Genomic DNA, 19749 nt, shown 5'->3' on the forward strand with positions numbered 1-19749 from the left:
GCTTACGGTTCAATACTATCCCGTCAAGGGCTTGCAGGAACCCATGTAAAATAGGGATGACGGTTAGGTTACACTCCCAATTCATTAGAATGAAGAACGAGGATACATCTTAGAATAGAATCAAGCATAGATTGAAGTGGAACAATGATATTATTAATCCATAAAAAATCATCAGAGCTCCTAACCTTAACCTAGGAGGTTAGTGACTCATAGCTTACAGAAAGTAGTAATGTATTGGAAAATATGGCATAAGGTGCTGAACAAGGATGATCCTTGTTCTATATATACTAATTTAATAACTAAGAAGTACAAAAATATGATAGAATAGACTAGAGATGCGAAATCCATCCTTGGGCCCACTTTGGTTGAGTACTTGGGCTGAGCTTGGCATCCATTTGGGGGAATAGGAGTTGAACCACACTGCCTTGTGCTTGTGTGGGGCATTAAATGCCCACTAGGGGGTGGTTGGCGTTCAACGCCAACTAGGGGGTAGCTCCTTGGCGTTCAACGCCCAAAATAGGCAGGCTCCTTTGAAGAAAAGTATAGAACATTATATACTGTTGAAAAGTTCTAGAAGTTAGCTTTCCAATCCCGTTGAGAACGCATCATTTGGACCTTTTTAGCTCTAGAAATATGCGTTTGAGTTCAAGGAAGTCAGATTTTGACAGCATCTACTACGCTTTCCTTGCCTTTGAATCGGGCTTTGCCAAAACTCCTTAATTTCAGCCCGAAAATACCTGAAATCATCATAAAACACAACAACTCAAAGTAGAATCCAAAAATATGAATTTTGCACTAAAACCTATGAAAATATAATAAAACTTAAACAAAACATATAAAAAACAATATGAAAATGATGCCAAAAAGCGTATAAAATATCTGTTCATCAGAACACCAAACTTAAACTGTTGCTTGTCCCCGAGCAACCAAAAACAAAGTATGATTAAAAGAAGAGAAGGATACTATAAATCTCAGAATTTTCAATGAATCTCAGTTTCAATTAGATGAGCGGGACTAAAGGCTATTCACTTCTAAATAGTTTTGGCATCTCACTTTCCTTTGAAGCTCAGAATAATTGCCATCTTTAGGAACTCAGAATCCAGATGATACTACTGACTCTCCTAGTTTAGTTCTTTTTTTTTTTATTCTTGAACACATCTTCTTTTGAGTCTTGGCAGTGACCTTAAGCACTTTGTTTTCCAGTATTACCATCGGATACATAAACGCCATAGACACTTAACTGGGTGAACCCTTTAGGATTGTGATTCAGCTTTGCTAGAATCCCTAGCCAGTGGTGCCCAGAGTTCTTAAGCACACTCTATTGCTTTGGATCACGACTTTAACTGCTCAGTCTCAAGCTTTTCGCTTGACACCTTCATACCACAAGCATATAGTTAGGGAAGCAGCTCATTTGAACTGTTAGGCCAAGATTTTGTTTCTTTTAGGCCCTCCTAACCCACTAATGCTCAAAGCCTTGGATCCTTGCCCTTGCCTTTTGGTTTAAAGAGCTATTTGCTTTTTCTTTTTTCTTTTGCTTCTCTTTTATTTTTTGTTTCTTTCTTTTTGCCGCTTTTTCTTTCTTCAATAATCAATTCTTGGAATTTTTAGATTACTAATAATACTTCTCCTTTTTTATTATTCTTTCAAGAGCCAGCATTCTTAACTCTAATATCAAACATTCACTGTTCATTCATTCATTCAAAAAGTAAAACAATGCTACCGCATCAAAATAATTGAACTATTCTTATGATATAACTCGAGTTTATGCATCTTACTTCTCTTTTTCAAATAAAATTTTCCTTTCAAGTATGGTGAGAGATTCATGGAGTATTTCATAGCTTAAGACAAAACAAAGGATGATCATACACTTAGAAACAGGAAACAGACAATAAAATACAATAAAAATAGAAAAATAAAATAAACAAAGGAAAGTATGGAATGTGACCACCTTAGTGATAGTGGCTGCTGCTTTCTCTAGAGAATCCAATGGAGAGCTTGATTTCTTTTATGTCACGCCCCTGTCTCTGTTGCTCCTCCCTCATAACTCTTTGATCTTCTCTTATTTCATAGAGGATGGTGGAATGTTCTTGGTGTGTGATGACTTGCATCATCTACCTTTTTCTCTCATAAAAAACGGCCTTAGAAGTGATGAGTTTTCATTCATTTAATCCATTGACAAGAGCTATATCATGAATTTATAGGACATTGCTTTGAAATGAGTTCTTGCTTGCATTGCAGATTATAAGAGAAACAAAAGAGGAAGAAAACAAGCAAGGGTGACTGGGCGTTTGTGTGGGCGTTGATGACGAGTCATCTTATCCTAGTTTTTTTAGTCTTTTTCCTTTGATTTTAATAAGTTTTATACACTTTATTGAGTTACAAGTAAGTCATGTGGGTAGAAATTCATATATATTTAGATTCAGTCAACCATGAGTAAATTGATGCATTTTCATGAGGTTTTGTGCTATAATTGCTTATATATCAAGGATGATAAGAAGTCTCATGATTTTAGCATAGCTTTGATGCATTTGTTGATTGATAACAGGTGATCAAAAGTGTTGCAGGAAGGTTGAAGAAAGGGGATGGCAGAAGGCAGCAAAACCACCCTGGGAAGAGTTGAAAATTATACCCTGGAGAAGCCCAAGTTTGCACCCAAGTTTGCGCCCAAGTTTGCCACAAACATGGAGGTAAACGTTGGTGCAACATCACGTCCCAGGGGAGGCAACGTTTGCGTCCAAGTTTGCCTCAAACTTGGAGGCGAATGATGGCATAAGCACACGTCCCAGGGAAGGCCACGTTTGCGTCCAAGTTTGCCTCAAACTTGGAGGCAAACGTTGGCACATAAGCATAGGCACCAGGGAAGCCAACGTTTGCGACTAAGTTTGTCGCAAACTTGGAGGCAAACGTTGGTGAAAAGTGTACACCCAGGGGAGGCCACGTTTGCGTCCAAGTTTGCCTCAAACTTGGAGGAAAACGTTGGCGCCAAATGAGATCCTGGAAGGAGCACGTTTGAGTTCAAGTTTTACCCCAAACTTGAACTCAAACGTGAATGACAGATGAAAAACCTTTTTGCATAATATCAAAAACCAACGTTTGAATTAAAGTTTGCCTCATACTTTGACTCAACTTTAAAGGCTCAGAGTCCAAATTGCAAAAGGGTTTTCTCTCAAGTCCAAGAGCAACCAACTAAGGCTATCTTCAATCCAAGTCCATCAAGGCCAAGGCCCAAACTCAAGGCTCCAAGACCATTAGAAGAAAGTGTATAAATAGAAGTTAGTTTGATTTCTGAGGGACGTCAAATTTTTACTTTTGAAATTACAACTCTTAGAGGATTGTTCTTACTGTAACTTGGATCCGGAAAGAGAATTAAATTCTCTTCCTCTTTGGTTTTCTCGTTTCCTTTACTGCAATTCTTGCTTGAGTCTTGGGTGTTGAGAATTGAGGAAATTCTGTCTCAATCTCACCTTGAGATCTCTTTGTTTCTTTCTCTGCATAATTCAGATTTAGTGATTTAATTTCAAGATCTTCTACTGTTTGATTCTAAATTCTCTTGAAATTGATTTCTGATTTGGATCAAGGAAGGTAGTGAGATCTAGACTTAGTTTTCTAGTCTCATGACCCCTGAGATCTGAAATTTCCTTTTAAATCTTCTGTTGAATGCTTCTTCAAGCGAATTTACATTTTCTGTTTGAGATCTACTGCAATTAACTTCATCTTTTACTTCCCTGCTTGTTGCAATTTACCTTTCCTTGTTTAATTTCTGCAATTCCAATTCCCAATTCCTTTTATAATTCAAGCAATTTACATTTCTTGCACTTTAAGCTTCAGTTATTTACATTTCTTGCAATCTAAGTTTCTGCAATTTATATTTCTTGCACTTTAAGATTCAGCTTCTTTAATTTCTCTGCACTTTAAATTCTTGTCAATTATCCCTCTCCCTTTAAATTTCATGCAATTTAGCTTCTGTTGGATACAAATCACTCAACTCAACTCTTGTTCGCTTGACTAAATCAACCACTAAACTAAAATTGCTCAATCCTTCAATCCTTGTGGGATCAACCTCACTCATGTGAGTTATTATTACTTGATGCGACCCGGTACACTTGCCGGTAAGTTTTGTGTTGGATCGTTTTCCACACATCACGTTTTTGGCGCCGTTACCAGGGATTGATTAGATTGACAATGATTAAGTGAAGTGGAGGTCTAGATCAAGCATTTTTTTTCTGTTTCTTTACTTTTTGACTAACCCACTAACTGTTTGAATTTTTGCTTAAGCAAACTAAAACCTCACTTTAGCAATAGAGTGAAGTTTTTCTGGTTTTGCTGGTTCTGTGCATCCTATATGTTCTTGCTTGCTGAGTACATGATAGAAACAAATTCACTCTTATTAATCTTCTAAGCCTATCAACTGTTTGACATATTGTGTCAACTAACCCTCTGACCACATTTTGGCATGAGTATATTCAATCTTCATTTGGACTGTTTGTGATTGTGCAGATTATGGAAGAGAACTCAACGAACCCCAGTCATTATGGGAGAAGTGTCCTCGACCCAGATGACAACACAACCCATGAATTGGAGCATCCATTCATCACCATGAACGATGTTGCTCAATGGCTTGAAGCTTTCCCACAAGAAAGCATCATCAGATGGGAAGATCTAGGGAGTGAACTCCTGGCCAAGCTGAAACCACCCCAGGAAATTGGTAAGCTAGAGGCAGAATTGCAACCATCCACACAAGAGAAAGGAGTGATGGAAATTGAAGGTATAAGTGCCGTCATGGCCCAAAATAAACAGATACACCAACAACTTCAGCAACAATTGGAGTTGATAGTCAGAAAAATTGATTGGCTGCAAGTTACTGCATTAAATACACACAACCTACTTAAAAAGTCACTTGGTGGGAATCAACCTGAAAAAGGTTTTGGAGCAATTAACTATGAGCAACAAAGTCATGAGCGATCACATTCTCCAAATAGTACCTCAAGCATGTTCCAACACAAGTCTCAGAGTGATGTGTACAACCCACCCTAGAGGACTCATTCCAACTGGAGGGGGATGGAGCACCAAAATCAAGGACCAATGGACTTCAATTACAACAACCCCAACTTCAAAAACCAGCAAAAACATCACTATACAAACAACAACCATTACACACCACCACAACACCCACCCTTCCAACCCCCAACACCCCACAACCAACCAATCTCACAAGACTCTTAGAGGATCACCAACTTGGAGATCTTAATAGAGAAAATGATGAAGCACCAAGAGGTGACAACAAAGAACCAGGAAACCTCAATCAGAAGAATTGAGAGGCAACTGGAACAACTGGCTAAGCACCTTACAGAAATAGGTAAGAAGAGGGCAAATACTTCCCCCAGAGCTACTGAAGATGACCCAAAGAACAATGAAAAAGCTGCCAGATGGGAGAAATGGAAAGTAATTATGAAGGAAAGTGAGAGGGCTACAGGAAAAGAATCACTCATCCAAGAAAAGCATCACAAAGAAGTTTCACAAGAAGAAACAGAGGAAAGGAAGCCCATAGTGAGAGGAGAAAATCAAAGGCAACAGGATTTTCAACTTCCATGATCACAGAATGAAGGATGTCAAGCTAATGACAATAAAGAAGCACTTGTTGGGAGGTAACCCAACCTGAGGTAGTTTTCTTTTCATAGCTATTTTAATAAAAAGGTTAATCAGCTTTATCTATATTGCAAGAAGCTAAGTTTGGTGTTGCACACCAAAACAATATAAGAGAGAATGAAGGATTCTAAGTTTGGTGTTCCACCAAAATCTCATCATAAAATATATTCTCACCTTCTGCATAATGCTAGCTTCAAGCATTTAGATGAACTAGTTAACTATTTTGCTGTTTCCTAGTTTTTAGTTCTATTACTGTTGGCAAAGAAAAAGAGTTTCACACATGGTTAATTTGATGCATGAGAACCATTGGCAAGGTACTAAGTTTGGTGTTCCCACACCAAAGTAAGTTTAAAAGCCCACAAATAATTAATGCATGACTAACCATTTTTCAAGTGCTTGGAGAACAAGCAACTTTCAATATCACTGCAGAGCACCATACAAGTTTTTTTAGAAAGATTAAGCATCATCAATCAAAGAGATGAAAGAGGAATGTGAATACCAACAATGATGATGACGAGAAAAAAAGCAAGTACATTCCAAAAGGTTGTATTGTTAAGTGATTATTTTGCATCAGACACTGCTATGATTGAAGGTGATATTGTACCCCTGTCTGTCTGCATAGTATAGTTTTTCTGTAATTCAATAATTGAGATGCTTGAATAGTCACAACCCTATACTCTCCAAACTTGCTTGCACTCAATGTCTCAAAAAGGCATCACATGACAGTTCTTTGAAAAGAAGGACTGAGGAATTAAACAATTTTGAGGCAAGCAAAAAGATTAGGAGAAGTGGTGGTTCTAGTTGTATGATTGTGCATTGAGGTTGCATGCTTATGAAAAATTGCATGGGAGCTCATAGGCAGGACATAGAGTTCAAAGAAGTATTGTGGAGATTCTTAAACATTTATTGATCCAAGAAGTAGCAAACAAAAGAAAATAAAGAAAATATAAAAACAAAAAGAACATGGCCCAAGGTTCTGAGCATCAATTACTAGGCAGAAAAGAAGGAAGAAACAAAAGCTCAAAGAGTTGTTATCCTAGTAAATGCTTGTGGTCGAATTATGTCAAAGAGAGAGGCTTGAGCAAGTAAATTCTTAGGGGTGCTTTAACACCTAATACCTTAAAACCAACTGGTTTAGAAGTATTGATTGAAAGCTTATCTAAAGAGCCACTTTGAGACATGAAACTTAGAATCAAGGCCAAAACACAGATATTATAAGCTGCTTCAAGGTGATTACCTATAGAGAGATCTCCATGATATTATTTGGATGAAAGTTCTAAGACCTAAGACTTTCAAGATGTAGGGACTAGTAAGCACTGAAGCCCTTGTATGAGCATATAATTTAGAGTTCACCACACTGTCACTTAATTACTTCACTCACAGGATATGACCAGTTATTCTTCAATCCACTTTAATTGAAAGAACCTTTGAGCATAACTCTTTTCTTGCTTAGGGACAAGCAAGGTTTAAGTTTGGTGTTGTCATGACGAGTCATCTTATCCTAGTTTTTTTTAGTCTTTTTCCTTTGATTTCAATAAGTTTTATACACTTTATTGAGTTACAAGTAAGTCATGTGGGTAGAAATTCATATATATTTAGATTCAATCAACCATGAGTAAATTGATGCATTTTCATGAGGTTTTGTGCTATAATTGCTTATATATCAAGGATGATAAGAAGTTTCATGATTTTAGCATAGCTTTGATGCATTTGTTGATTGATAAAAGGTGACCAAAAGTGCTGGAGGAAGGTTGAAGAAAGGGGATGGCAGAAGGAAGCAAAATCACCCTGGGAAGAGTTGAAAATTATACCCTGGAGAAGCCCAAGTTTGCACCCAAGTTTGCGCCCAAGTTTGCCGCAAACTTGGAGGCAAACATTGGTGCAACATCACGTCCCAGGGGAGGCCACGTTTGCGTCCAAGTTTGCCTCAAACTTGGAGGCGAACGTTGGCATAAGCACACGTCCCAAGGATGGCCACGTTTGCGTCCAAGTTTGCCTCAAACTTGGAGGCAAACGTTGGCACATAAGCATAGGCACCAGGGAAGCCAACGTTTGCAACCAAGTTTGCCTCAAACTTGGAGGCAAACGTTTGTGAAAAGTGTACACCCAGGGGAGGCCACGTTTGCATCCAAGTTTGCCTCAAACTTGGAGGCAAATGTTGGCGCCAAATGAGATCCTGGAAGGAGCACGTTTGAGTTCAAGTTTGACCCCAAACTTGAACTCAAACGTGAATGACAGATGAAAAACCTTTCTGCATAATTTCAAAAACCAACGTTTGAGTTAAAGTTTGCCTCAAACTTTGACTCAAACTTAAAGGATCAGAGTCCAAATTGCAAAAGGATTTTCTCTCAAGTCCAAGAGCAACCAACTAAGGCTATCTTCAATCCAAGTCCTTCAAGGCCAAGGCCCAAACTCAAGGCTCCAAGACCATTAGAAGAAAGTGTATAAATAGAAGTTAGTTTGATTTAGGAGGGACATCAAATTTTTACTTTTGAATTTACACCTCTTAGAGGATTGTTCTTACTGTAACTTGGATCCTGGAAGAGAATTAAATTCTCTTCCTCTTTGGTTTTCTCGTTTCCTTTACTGCAATTCTTGCTTGAGTCTTGGGTGTTGAGAATTGAGGAAATTCTGTCTCAATCTCACCTTGAGATCTCTTTGTTTCTTTCCCTGCATAATTCAGATTTAGTGATTTAATTTCAAGATCTTCTACTGTTTGATTCTAAATTCTCTTGAAATTGATTTCTGATTTGGATCAAGGAAGGTAGTGAGATCTAGACTTAGTTTTCTAGTCTTTTGACCCCTGAGATCTGAAATTTCCTTTTAATTCTTCTATTGAATGCTTCCTCAAGCGAATTTACATTTTCTGTTTGAGATCTACTGCAATTAACTTCATCTTTTACTTTTCCTTGTTTAATTTCTGCAATCCCAATTCCCAATTCCTTTTATAATTCAAGAAATTTATATTTCTTGCACTTTAAGCTTCAGTTATTTACATTTCTTGCAATCTAAGTTTCTGCAATTTATATTTCTTGCACTTTAAGATTCAGCTTCTTTAATTTCTCTACACTTTAAATTCTTGTCAATTATCCCTCTCCCTTTAAATTTCATGCAATTTAGCTTCTGTTGGATACAAATCACTCAACTCAACTCTTGTTCGCTTGACTAAATCAACCACTAAACTAAAATTGCTCAATCCTTTAATACCTGTGGGATCGACCTCACTCACGTGAGTTATTATTACTTGATGTGACTCGGTACACTTGCCGGTGAGTTTTGTGTTGGATCGTTTTTCACACATCAGGCGTGCCACTTTAAGCAAACCCCAAGAACTTAAATTGGACGTGGCACGCCACTGCTTGGCGTGCCACGCCAGCTTGATTTTCTTGAAGAAGGATGGCCAAGACTCACTATGGGCATGGCACACCAACTATACTTTCCAGAGAAGAGCCCTTGGAGCTTCACTATGGGCATGGCATGCCACTGCTGGGTGTGGCACGCCAGCTATGCATCCTAGAGGAGAATTTTTGAACTTCACTGCTGGGCGTGGCACGCCAGGCAGAGTATCCGAGAAGGATTTCCAAGCTTAACAATGGGCATGGCACGCCACTGCAGGGCGTGGCACGCCAACTATATTTTCCAGAGGAGAGTTCTTAGAGCTTCATTATGGGCGTGGCACGCCACTGCTAGGCATGGCACACCAGGAATTCTGACCAGAGAGGAGTTTTGAAGAATTATGATGTCCGTGGCACACCAGTTATCTTTTACAGAAGAAGGATTTCCAAGTTCATCAAGAGCATGGCACGCCCAGCTGGGCGTGGCACGCTAGTCCTATGCACCAAGCTAGGCGTGGCACGCCAGGTCTAAGGCATGGCACGCCAGGTCTAACGCATGGCACACCAGTACAATTGGCCAGAGAAGAAGCTTTGCCACATCAACAAGGGCGTGACACACCAGATTTAGGCATGGCATGCCAATTCAATTGTCCACAGGAGAAGGGAAGGAGCAGCTTCAATGGGCGTGCCGCTTGGTACTAGAAGCGTGGCATGCCAAGATTGTGAACCCAAACTCTCATCTATGGGCGTGCCACTTGGTATTTTGGGCGTGGCACGCCAGTTCAATTGACCAGAGAAGAAGATTGAAGACCCCAACAAGGGCGTGGCACGCCAGGTGATTCACCCAAAAACTGTCTCTCAACAATTTCCTACCGGCAAGTGCACCGGATTGTCGTCAAGTAAAAATTCACTGTAGAATAAGGTCGAATCCCACAGGGATTGGTTGGTTGATCAATTTTAATTGGAGAATTGTTCGAGTTGAGCAAAATCAGAATTGAATTGGGATTGCAGAAAGTAAAATTGGCGGGAAACTTAAATTTGCAAGAAAGTAAATGACAGAAATTAAATTGCTGGAAATTAAAAAGGGAATGGTGTTTTTGCATGAAAGTAAAGAGCCGAATGTAAATAGAATGGGTAGATCAGAGATGGGGGTTCAATGGGTTTCATGAGATATTGAATTTTCCTGATCAAATCATTTTCATCTCTTCCTCAATCAATGCATTCATTGACATTGCTTGGCAATCTTAGATGATTGGATCCCAATGTCTTGGCTCACCAATCTCTCTAAGCATGAACAATTGCCCAATGTCTTGATTTAATTGCTCATGGGAAGAGTTGAAGTTCGATCACTGATTATACCACAAAAATTCATAGATCAAAGTATTGGTAGGATTAAATGTCACAATATCCATCCAACCCACAATCTAATCTAATGTGAGAAAGCAATTCTAGCATGAATTCTTCATTCCTCTCTCAAGAATCTGAAGAATTCCAATTATGGATAGCTTCTCTGTAAAGACAACTATCCAATTGAATTAAGACCGAAAGCTTTCTAACAAAAATAAAGAGAAAATAAAGAAGAAGAAGATGAAAACTACTATTGATCCATTGAAATACAATAGAGCTCTCTAACCCAATGAAAGGGGTTTAGTTGTTCATAGCTCTCAAAATGGAAAATGGAAAATGGAACTGAAAGATACATTCCGAATTGAAAGAATTACAGAAAATTAAAATGAGTCGAGAAGTCAAAAGTGAAGTAAAAAGTTGTTCTAACTTAAATTCTAAGCAATTTATACACTTTCTTCCATTGATCTTCAATCTCTAAAATGGACTTTTGGCCTTGATGGAATCAGGTTGAAGTTGCTCCAATTGGTTTTCCTTGCTGTTGAGAAGAGATCTGTTTGAATTGCAAAGTTCTGGTGCTCAAGTTGGAGTCAACGTTTGATGGACAACGTTGACTAAGATGCCTTTTTTAAAAACCAGATATAGTTGCTGTCATTGGCGTTTGACTCAACGTTGGAGTGCCAATGTTTTTCTACCCACGCGTACGCGTGCTTGGCGTATTTGCGCCCTTGGGATCAGAAGGCGTATCCACGCGTGCGCGTGCTGCACGCATGCGCGTGGATGCAAAAATCCCATTTCCATTTTTAAAAAAATGTAGAATAGCGTTGGCCTCAACATTGGACTGGCAACATTCCATCCAACGTTGGCCTATCTACACGTGTGCGTGATGCACGTGTGTGCCTGGATTCTCAAATGTTCAACCTGCGCGTATGCGTCATAGACGCGTACGCGTCGTTGCTCGTTTTCAAATTCAGAATTTTGAGATCAAAATCGCGGACGTTGGCCACCAACATTTGAGGTAGCTTTTGGGGTCCAACGTTACCCATCCACGTGTACGCGTCAGCTACGCGTGCGCGTGGATTGTCAGAATTTCCAATCCACGCGTGTGCATACAGCACGCGTGCGCGTCGCTACAGATTTTCAAAATTTCCAGAAAGCTCATTTATTCACAACGTTGGGGGTAACGTTGGAGTGCCAACGTCCCCTCCAACGTGGGCACCAGCAGATTATGCATAATCTTGCTCTGCTTCCTTCTCCCATGCTCCTTCTTCAACTTCCTCCCATGCTTTCCTTCACCTATCATCAACCATTACATACATCAAAGCCTTGCTAAAGTCATGAGAATTCTCATCATTCTTAGCACACAAGTAATTATAGCATAATTCTCATGAAATTGCATCAAAGTAACCATGGTTAGATAAATCTAGGCATACATGAATTTCTAACCCAATTGCTTACTTATATCTCAAGAAAGTGCATAAAACCTACTAAAAACAAAGAAAAAGGCTAGTGAAACTAGCCTAAGATGCCCTGCCATCACCAGGCTAATTTGCCAGAGAAGAAGAGGGAAGACTTCATCATGGGCGTGCCACATGAGACCCTGGGCGTGGCACTCCAAGCCAACTCTCATCATGGGCGTGCCACTTGAGACCCTGGGCGTGGTACGCTAAGCCAACTCTCATCATGGGCGTGCCACTTGAGACCCTGGGCATGGCACCCCAAGCGAACTCTTACCATGGGGCGTGCCACTTGAGACTTGGGCGTGGCACACCAAGCCAACTCTCACCATGGGGCATGCCACTTGAGGCTTGGGCGTGACACGCCAAGCCAACCCTCACAATAGGCGTGGCGCCACTCACATGCCACTAGTGGGATATGATTCCTTTTTGTTTAAGTGTAATTTCTTTTCTTTTAATTTGTAATTTCTTATTTCTAGTAATAGGAGTAATATAAATACCCTTTGAAGAGTACTGAAAAGGGGCTTGGAAGTTTTACTTCACTTGTCTTTACTTTTATCTTCTTCCATCTCTTATAGTCTCTCTAAGCTATGAGTAGCTAAACTTTCTCTCGTTGGGGGAGGGAGCGCTGTTGTACTTGATGGATTAATGATAGTGAATTTCTTCTTCTCTTCATCTCTCTTTGATTTGCTAGAAGGAATTTCGTTCTTCATGCTTAGTATTCAATTATCTTGCAAAAGATATTGAATGCAACTTGGGTTTCATGGGAACCTTGGAAGAGGAAATATAAAATCAGGCTTGAAATCCCTTATCACATTGAGTATATCTGGGTTTTGGGATTAGATGAATGTGACGCTAGATCTACCCATTACTTGGATCTATGAGGATGTGTGGTATAATTAGGGCCCAAGTTTATCTTTCTTCATGAGAAATTAGACCAAGGAATTGGCTGATTATAAAGATTTGAGAGATTGAATTACCAAGGAATTGGAATTCAATCAATCATGATTGCCAAGAGGTCAATGAGTTGTGTGATTGAAGAAGAGATGATTTGAAATTAATCCGGAGAATGCAACATCTCCTAACCCCAATGAAGCTTCCCCATTCTTATCTTCTCTATTCTTTATAGCTTTGTTTAATTTTTGTTAATTAACCCATCCCCTTTTACAATTCAGTCATTTACATTTCTGTTAGTTACATTTTAGCAATTTATCTTTATGCTCTTTACATTCCAACACTTTACTGCTTTCTTTATCTTCAAGTCATTTACAATTTTGTCATTTAAATTTCTGCACTCAACACTTATTCTTGATTAGATTAACTAAGTTAATCTGCTAACTAAAGTTGTTCAACCAATCAATCCTCGTGGGATTGACCTTACTCTCTTTGAGTTTTTACTTGGCGATAATTCGGTATACTTGCTAAAGGAGTTATTGTAATCATACAGTAATTTCCAACTCATCAAGTTTATGGTGCCGTTGCCGGGGATTGATTCTGAATTGACAATGATTAAGTTGATGGGTACTTAGATTAAGCATTTTCTTTACTTTCTTAATCACTTTTATTTTAGTTCCTTATTTTCTTTATTTCTTCCAACACTTTAATTTGGAATTATTCATTGTATATACTGCCATTTTAAATAGAGGCACACTAACTGTTTGATGTTTTGCATCAACCAAGCTTTACTCCCCCACCCATTTTAACAAGAGGGTGCTCACTTTTTCTTTGGATTGTGTTTGTGTTGTGTATGACAGGGCGGAGAAGAGCTGTAACTTCTTACGATTCTGAACCTGAGAGGACATTTCTAAGATTGAAAAGAGAGGCAGTGGCAAGAGCAGAAAGGGTAGTTGGTGAAGAAGAGGAAGAAGAGAATCCAAACCAAAACATGGAGGGTGAAGCACACAATCATTAAGAGGAGGTTGTTGGCAACCATGCTCCCCCACATGAAAGAAGAGTACTAGGCTCTTTTATCAATCCCAATACTGGGAATTGTGGGAGCAGCATCTTGAGACCCACCATACACACTAACAACTTTGAGCTCAAATAATAGCTTATCATTCTTATTCAGAATAGCTGCTCATTTGGAGGAAATGCTCAAGAAGATCCAAATCAACATCTGACCACCTTCCTGAGAATCTGTGCACAGTGAAAGCTAATGGCTTTTACCCTGACACTTATAGACTGCTTTTTTTCCTTTTTCTCTTAGGGACAAAGCAACCAAGTGGCTCGAATCCTTTCCGAAGGAGAGTTTGACAACATGAGAGGAAGTGGTGAATAAGTATTTGGTAAAATTCTACCCTCCCCAAAGAATCATCAAGCTGAGGACTGAGGTACAAAACTTTAGGCAACAAGATGGAGAGACTCTCTATGAAACTTGGGAGAGATACAAAGAGCTAACAAGGAGATGTCCTCCGGATATGTTTATTGAGTGGGTGTAGTTGCATATTTTCTATGAAGGATTGTCCCAAGAGGCAAAGAAGGCCTTAGATCACTCTTCAAGAGGTTCCCTCAATACTAAATAGACTATTGAAGAGGCCATAGACATCATAGAAATTGTGGCCAATAATGAGTACCTCTGTGCATCTGATAGGAACCCAAAGAGGGGGGTGATGGAGCTAAACTAGATGGATGCTCTGCTTGCTCAAAAACAAAGTGATTATAGCTGAACTGGCAGCTCTCACCAACCAAATGGAGAAGAATTAGGTCTCAGCAATTAACACTCAAGCACCAGTGCAAGAAGGGACTAATCCAGAAGCTGAATATGATTGGGAGCAAGTCAACTATATGAACAATCTACCCAAACAACCATACGACCCCCATGCTAAAACCTACACTCCAGGGTGGAAGAACCACCCAAACTTTTGGTGGGGAAACCAATAAAACCAAGCCCAAGACTACAAGCCATACCACTCTAACCAATACAACAACCCCAGCCATCAACCAAACAATCATAGATCTTACCACAACTCACATAATGCCCCTTCCAAACCAATAAAAAACCACACAGCAACCATCCTCAAAATCTAACCAATCGCAATATATCATCTTCAACTTCACAACCATGCGATGACAGAGACAAATTTGCAAGGTTAGAGGCCATGATTGCAAAGATGGTAGCAGATGTTGCAGTGAAACAAGCACAAACTGACAAGAAGTTTGAGGCATATCAAGAACAAGTCAAATCCAATTTAAACAACCAAGGAGCAGCAATCACAAAATTGGAAACAAAATTTGGATATCTATCAAAGCAAATACCAATGTCTATGTTGGCAAAAAATTGTATCCACACAAACTAACTGGCAAGTATACCAAGTTACATCAAGTAGTAAAACTCACCAGAGTGAGGTCGATCCCACGAGGATTGATAGATCAAGCAACTTTAATGAGGTGATTTGTCTAGTTAAGCGAAATATTGAAAGAGTTTGGTGAAATTTGATTAACATAATGTAAATTGTAAGGAATGTAAATTGCTGAATGTAAATTTGCTTGAAACGTAAACGGCAAGAAACTTAAATGGGAATTGGGTGAAAAGTAAATTGCTGAAAATGTAAATGGGAATTGGGTGCTGGAAAATTAAAGGAAGCAGAAATAACAGAGAGAAAGATTCATTAGGGATCGGAGATATCATAATCAATCATGAATTAGATGGGTCTCAACTTCCTTCTCAATCATATGAGTAGATCTATGGCAGATTGAAATTGATTGGATCCCAATTCCTTGAGAATCCAATCTCTATAATCACAATCAATCTTGCCAATTCCTTAATCCAATTGTCATGAGAAGAGGTTACGCATGTTCTCTTATCCAAAAACCACACAAATTTTCATACAGTTTTTAGTGTGTTCTATTTAGTTTTTATTAAGTTTTTAAAGGTTTTAGTGTTAAATTCACATTTTTGGATTCTACTATAAGTTTTTGTGTTTTTGGACAATTTCAGGTATTTTATGGCTGAAATTGAGGAGCTGGAGCAGAAGTCTGATTCAGAGATAAAGAAAGCACTGCAGATGCTGTCTAGATCTGACCTACCTGCATTCGGAAGAGCTTTTCTGGAGCTACAAAAGTATAAATAGAGCAATCTCAATAGCTATGAAAAGTTGACTTCCAGAGCTTTTCAGCAATGAATAATAGTTCATACTTTGCTTCGGATTAGAAGGCCCAAAACTGGTGTTCAACGCCAGCTACCTGCCCCCTTCCAGGCGTCCAGCACCTAAAGAGCAGAAACCAATGTCGAAACGCCTAGAGAGGACCCCCTAGCAGGCGTTCCATGCCCAAGGAGCCTCATAGCACTTGGATCTCATCAATACTCCACCCAAACACTCACGAAGTGGGCTCCAGAAGTGGATTTTAGCACCAAATAGACTGTCTTACCCTTACTAGTCATTGTTTAGTATTTAAGGTGTTTTATTCATGTTATTTGAACACTTTTACATCACTTTTACCATCATACACATTTTACATTGTGTTGTACCTCAGTATGAGTTTCTAAACCTCCTAGGTTGAGGGGAGGAGCCCTGCTGTGTCCTATGAATTAATAAAAGTATTACTCTTTCTTCTCTGATCCGTGTTTGATCTATTTCTAATATGTATATCTGATCTTCATCGTGGTGAATAGGACGATCTGACAAATTAGCTTTGTTCATCACACTAAGACAAATGTGCTTGACAAACACCCGCGTCTACTTGGGTTCGTGTGAATACGTGATTGGAAATCACGAGCCAATAGCTATGTTTATACATCTCTCAGACGGTGAATCGACGACTTCATTGGGGTCATCTCGAGACACCAGTTTAACTGATTTTAGGGAGATTAGGGTCCCTATGGTATAGGCTAGAATCCAAAGAAGCAGCGTTCTCTGATCCAGAAGATTCGACCTTATCTGTGGCGCTTTGAGTAGGATCACCCGGAGAATGACTTGCTAGCGCTTCACCCTTTGTCAGATTGGATGACCACGGCCAATGGCATTTAATCTGTTGTAGAGGAGATCAATGACCACGGCCTATGGTGTTGATCACATACAGCCTACCATAGAAGAGATCACTCAAAAGCAGAGAAGATAGTACTACCAGCATTAATTCAGAAAGACTAAGCAACTCTAACCCTTAACAATTCTCTTTTCATAGTTTACACGACTTCTGAGTTCTAATTACTGTTTTTCTCTATTTCTATTGCTTACTCTATTTGATATAAAAATTAATTTACACAATATTAAAACACGTTAAATTCTACTCCTTCTGATCTGCCTGACTAAGACCTGTAGGATAACCATAGCGTGCTTCAAACCACAATCCTCGTGGGATCGAACCTGACTCGCTCAGGTATTACTTGGACGACCCAGTGCACTTTCTGGTATAATAGTGCGAAGGTGTGGGAATTCGTGCTACCAAATATTTGGCGTCGTTGCTGGGATTGTTAAGTTTGGTCAAATTGACGGATTGTCTTGCTCCCTATATTAGGTAATTTTTATTTTCTTTTCTTTATCATTTCTAATTGAGTCTTTTAATTTTTGTTTTCTTCTTCCTTAATTTTTCGAAAATTTTTAAAACTTTTTCAAAAATATTTTTTTTCTTGGTTTGATTTTTGTTCTTGGTTTGAGCCTTTTATTTTCTTTTCAAAAAAAAATCTTTCAAAAATTTTTTCCTTTTGGCATTAATCTTAATATTTCTATTTGAGTCTTTTTGTTTATGTTCTTAGTTAAAATTTTCGAAAATTCTAAGTTCTTTTTTTTCTAAAATTTTAAATTCAGTGTCTTTTTGTTTGAACCTTGTTTAATCTTTAAGTTTGGTGTTTGAGTCTTTTATTTTGTTCTTGGTTAAATTTTTGTGACCTTTGAGTCTTTGTATTTATTAATTACAACCATTCTCAATTTTTGGGTATCTTCATTTCAACAAGATTTTCAGAAATAATTTTTCTTTGGTTAAAACTTGTTTCAAAATTTTAAGTTTGGTGTTTTCTTTTTATTTTTCTTTGTATTTTTCGAAAATTTTGTTTTGGTTTTCTAAAAAGTTTAAGTTTGGTGTTCTTGTTATGTTCTTGTGTTCTTTGAGTTTTTGAGTTTTGTTCCTGGTGTTCTTGTTAGTCTTTAAAGTGTTTTTGAGTTTTATTTGTGTTTTGATCTTAAAATTTTTAAGTTTGGTGTCCCATTGTGTTTTCCCTCCAAATTTTCGAAAATTGGGTGCACTAGATCTAAAAATTTTAAGTTTGGTGTCTTTTACTTGTTTTTCTCTCTCTTCATTAAATTCAAAAATAAAAAAAAAATTCTCTTTTCTATCTTAAAATTAATTTAATTTTCGAAAATTCTTAACAAAAATTTAGATTTCAATTTTAAAATTTTTTATCTTATATTATCTTAATTTTAAAATTAAAAAATCAAATCTTTTCAAAATCAAAATTCATATCTTTTTCGAAATCTTATATTATCTTATTTCAAATTTAAAATTTCAACTTTCAAAATTTTAAAAATTAAAATTTCAAAGTTCAAAATTCAATTTTAAAATCCAAAATTCAAATTTCAAATCTCAATTTTCAAAATTAAATCTTTTCAAAATTCAGTTCTTTTTCAAAATTTAAAAATTCAAATTTCAAATTCCAAAAATTCAAATTTTCAATTTCAAATTTCAAAATTTAAATTAAAATTTTCAAAATTCAAATCTCTTCTTAATTAATTGCTTATCTTTTCTCTCTTCTTTTTCAAAACTTTCTAACTAACTATTCTACTCTTCTCTTCTCTTTTTCGAACTTTTATTTCCTTTTAATTAATTAATTTTAATTTCGGTTTAATTAATTAAATAAAATAAAAATAAAAATATTTTAATTCTTATTCACCTCTTCTACTTCTTTTTCTTCTTCTACCCCTTCTATCCTCATTCTCCCTTCTTCATCTTCTACCTTTCTCCATCATGAACCTACGTAAGAATGAAGAGTTCAGAAGAACTCTGGGATCTTATACAAATCTTAATGCTGACTTCTATTGAAGAAGTATCAGCATACCACAAATCAGAGCTAGTAGCTTTGAATTAAACACTCAACTTATTACTCTGGTGCAGCAGAACTACCAGTATTCTGGGCTTCCTCAAGAAGAACCTACATAATTTCTTGCAGAATTCTTAAGGATTGCTGACACAGTACACAGTGAGGGAGTAGACTAAGAGGTTTACAGATTATTGCTCTTTCCTGTTGCTTTAAAGGATCAAGCAAAAAAGTAGTTGGATAACCAGCCTAAAGCTAGTTTAAAAACTTGGAAACAGTTAGTGGATAAATTTTTAAACCAATACTTTTCCCCAAGAAGGATGAACCAGCTGAGACTGGACATCCAAGGCTTCAAACAAAGAGATAGTGAATCTCTTTATGATACTTGGGAGAGGTATAGAAGGATGCTAAGAGAATATCCCACTGAAATGTTTCAGAATGGGTATAGTTAAACATCTTCTACTATGGGCTTTTAGACATGCCTAAAATGTCTTTGGACCACTCTGCTGATGGTTCCATACACATGAGAAAGACCATTGGAGAGGCTTGAGAGCTTATTGAGACAGTTGCCACCAATCAGTATCTGTACTCATCTCCTGAGACTTCTATAAAAGGAGAGCTTAAGGTAGTAGTTGCTAAACCTAACCCTCCAGAGTAGGATGGCTCATTGACTCAGTAACTGTAAGCCCTTGCCCAGCAAATACTGGAACTGCAAGAGGCTCTGCGAGAAACTCAGGCTTCTAACAAAAATGTAGAAGCCCAGTTGAGTCAAACAAGGCAGCAGTTATCTAAGCAGATAACAGATGAATGCCAGGCTATCTAACTGAGGAGTGGGAAAACCTTAAGCACCCAACCTAAGTACAATAAAAAAAAAGTCCATTTCGGATACCTAGGTCTCTGCACTAAATGACTCTGGGCGTTTAATCGCCCAAAGAGACATCCCTCTTAGCGTTGAACGCTAGGAAAGGGCAGAGACTGGGCGTTCAAACACCTAAAAAGG

Source organism: Arachis hypogaea, chromosome 16, assembly GCF_003086295.3.
Source record: "Arachis hypogaea cultivar Tifrunner chromosome 16, arahy.Tifrunner.gnm2.J5K5, whole genome shotgun sequence".
In the NCBI taxonomy this organism is placed as follows: Eukaryota; Viridiplantae; Streptophyta; class Magnoliopsida; order Fabales; family Fabaceae; genus Arachis; species Arachis hypogaea.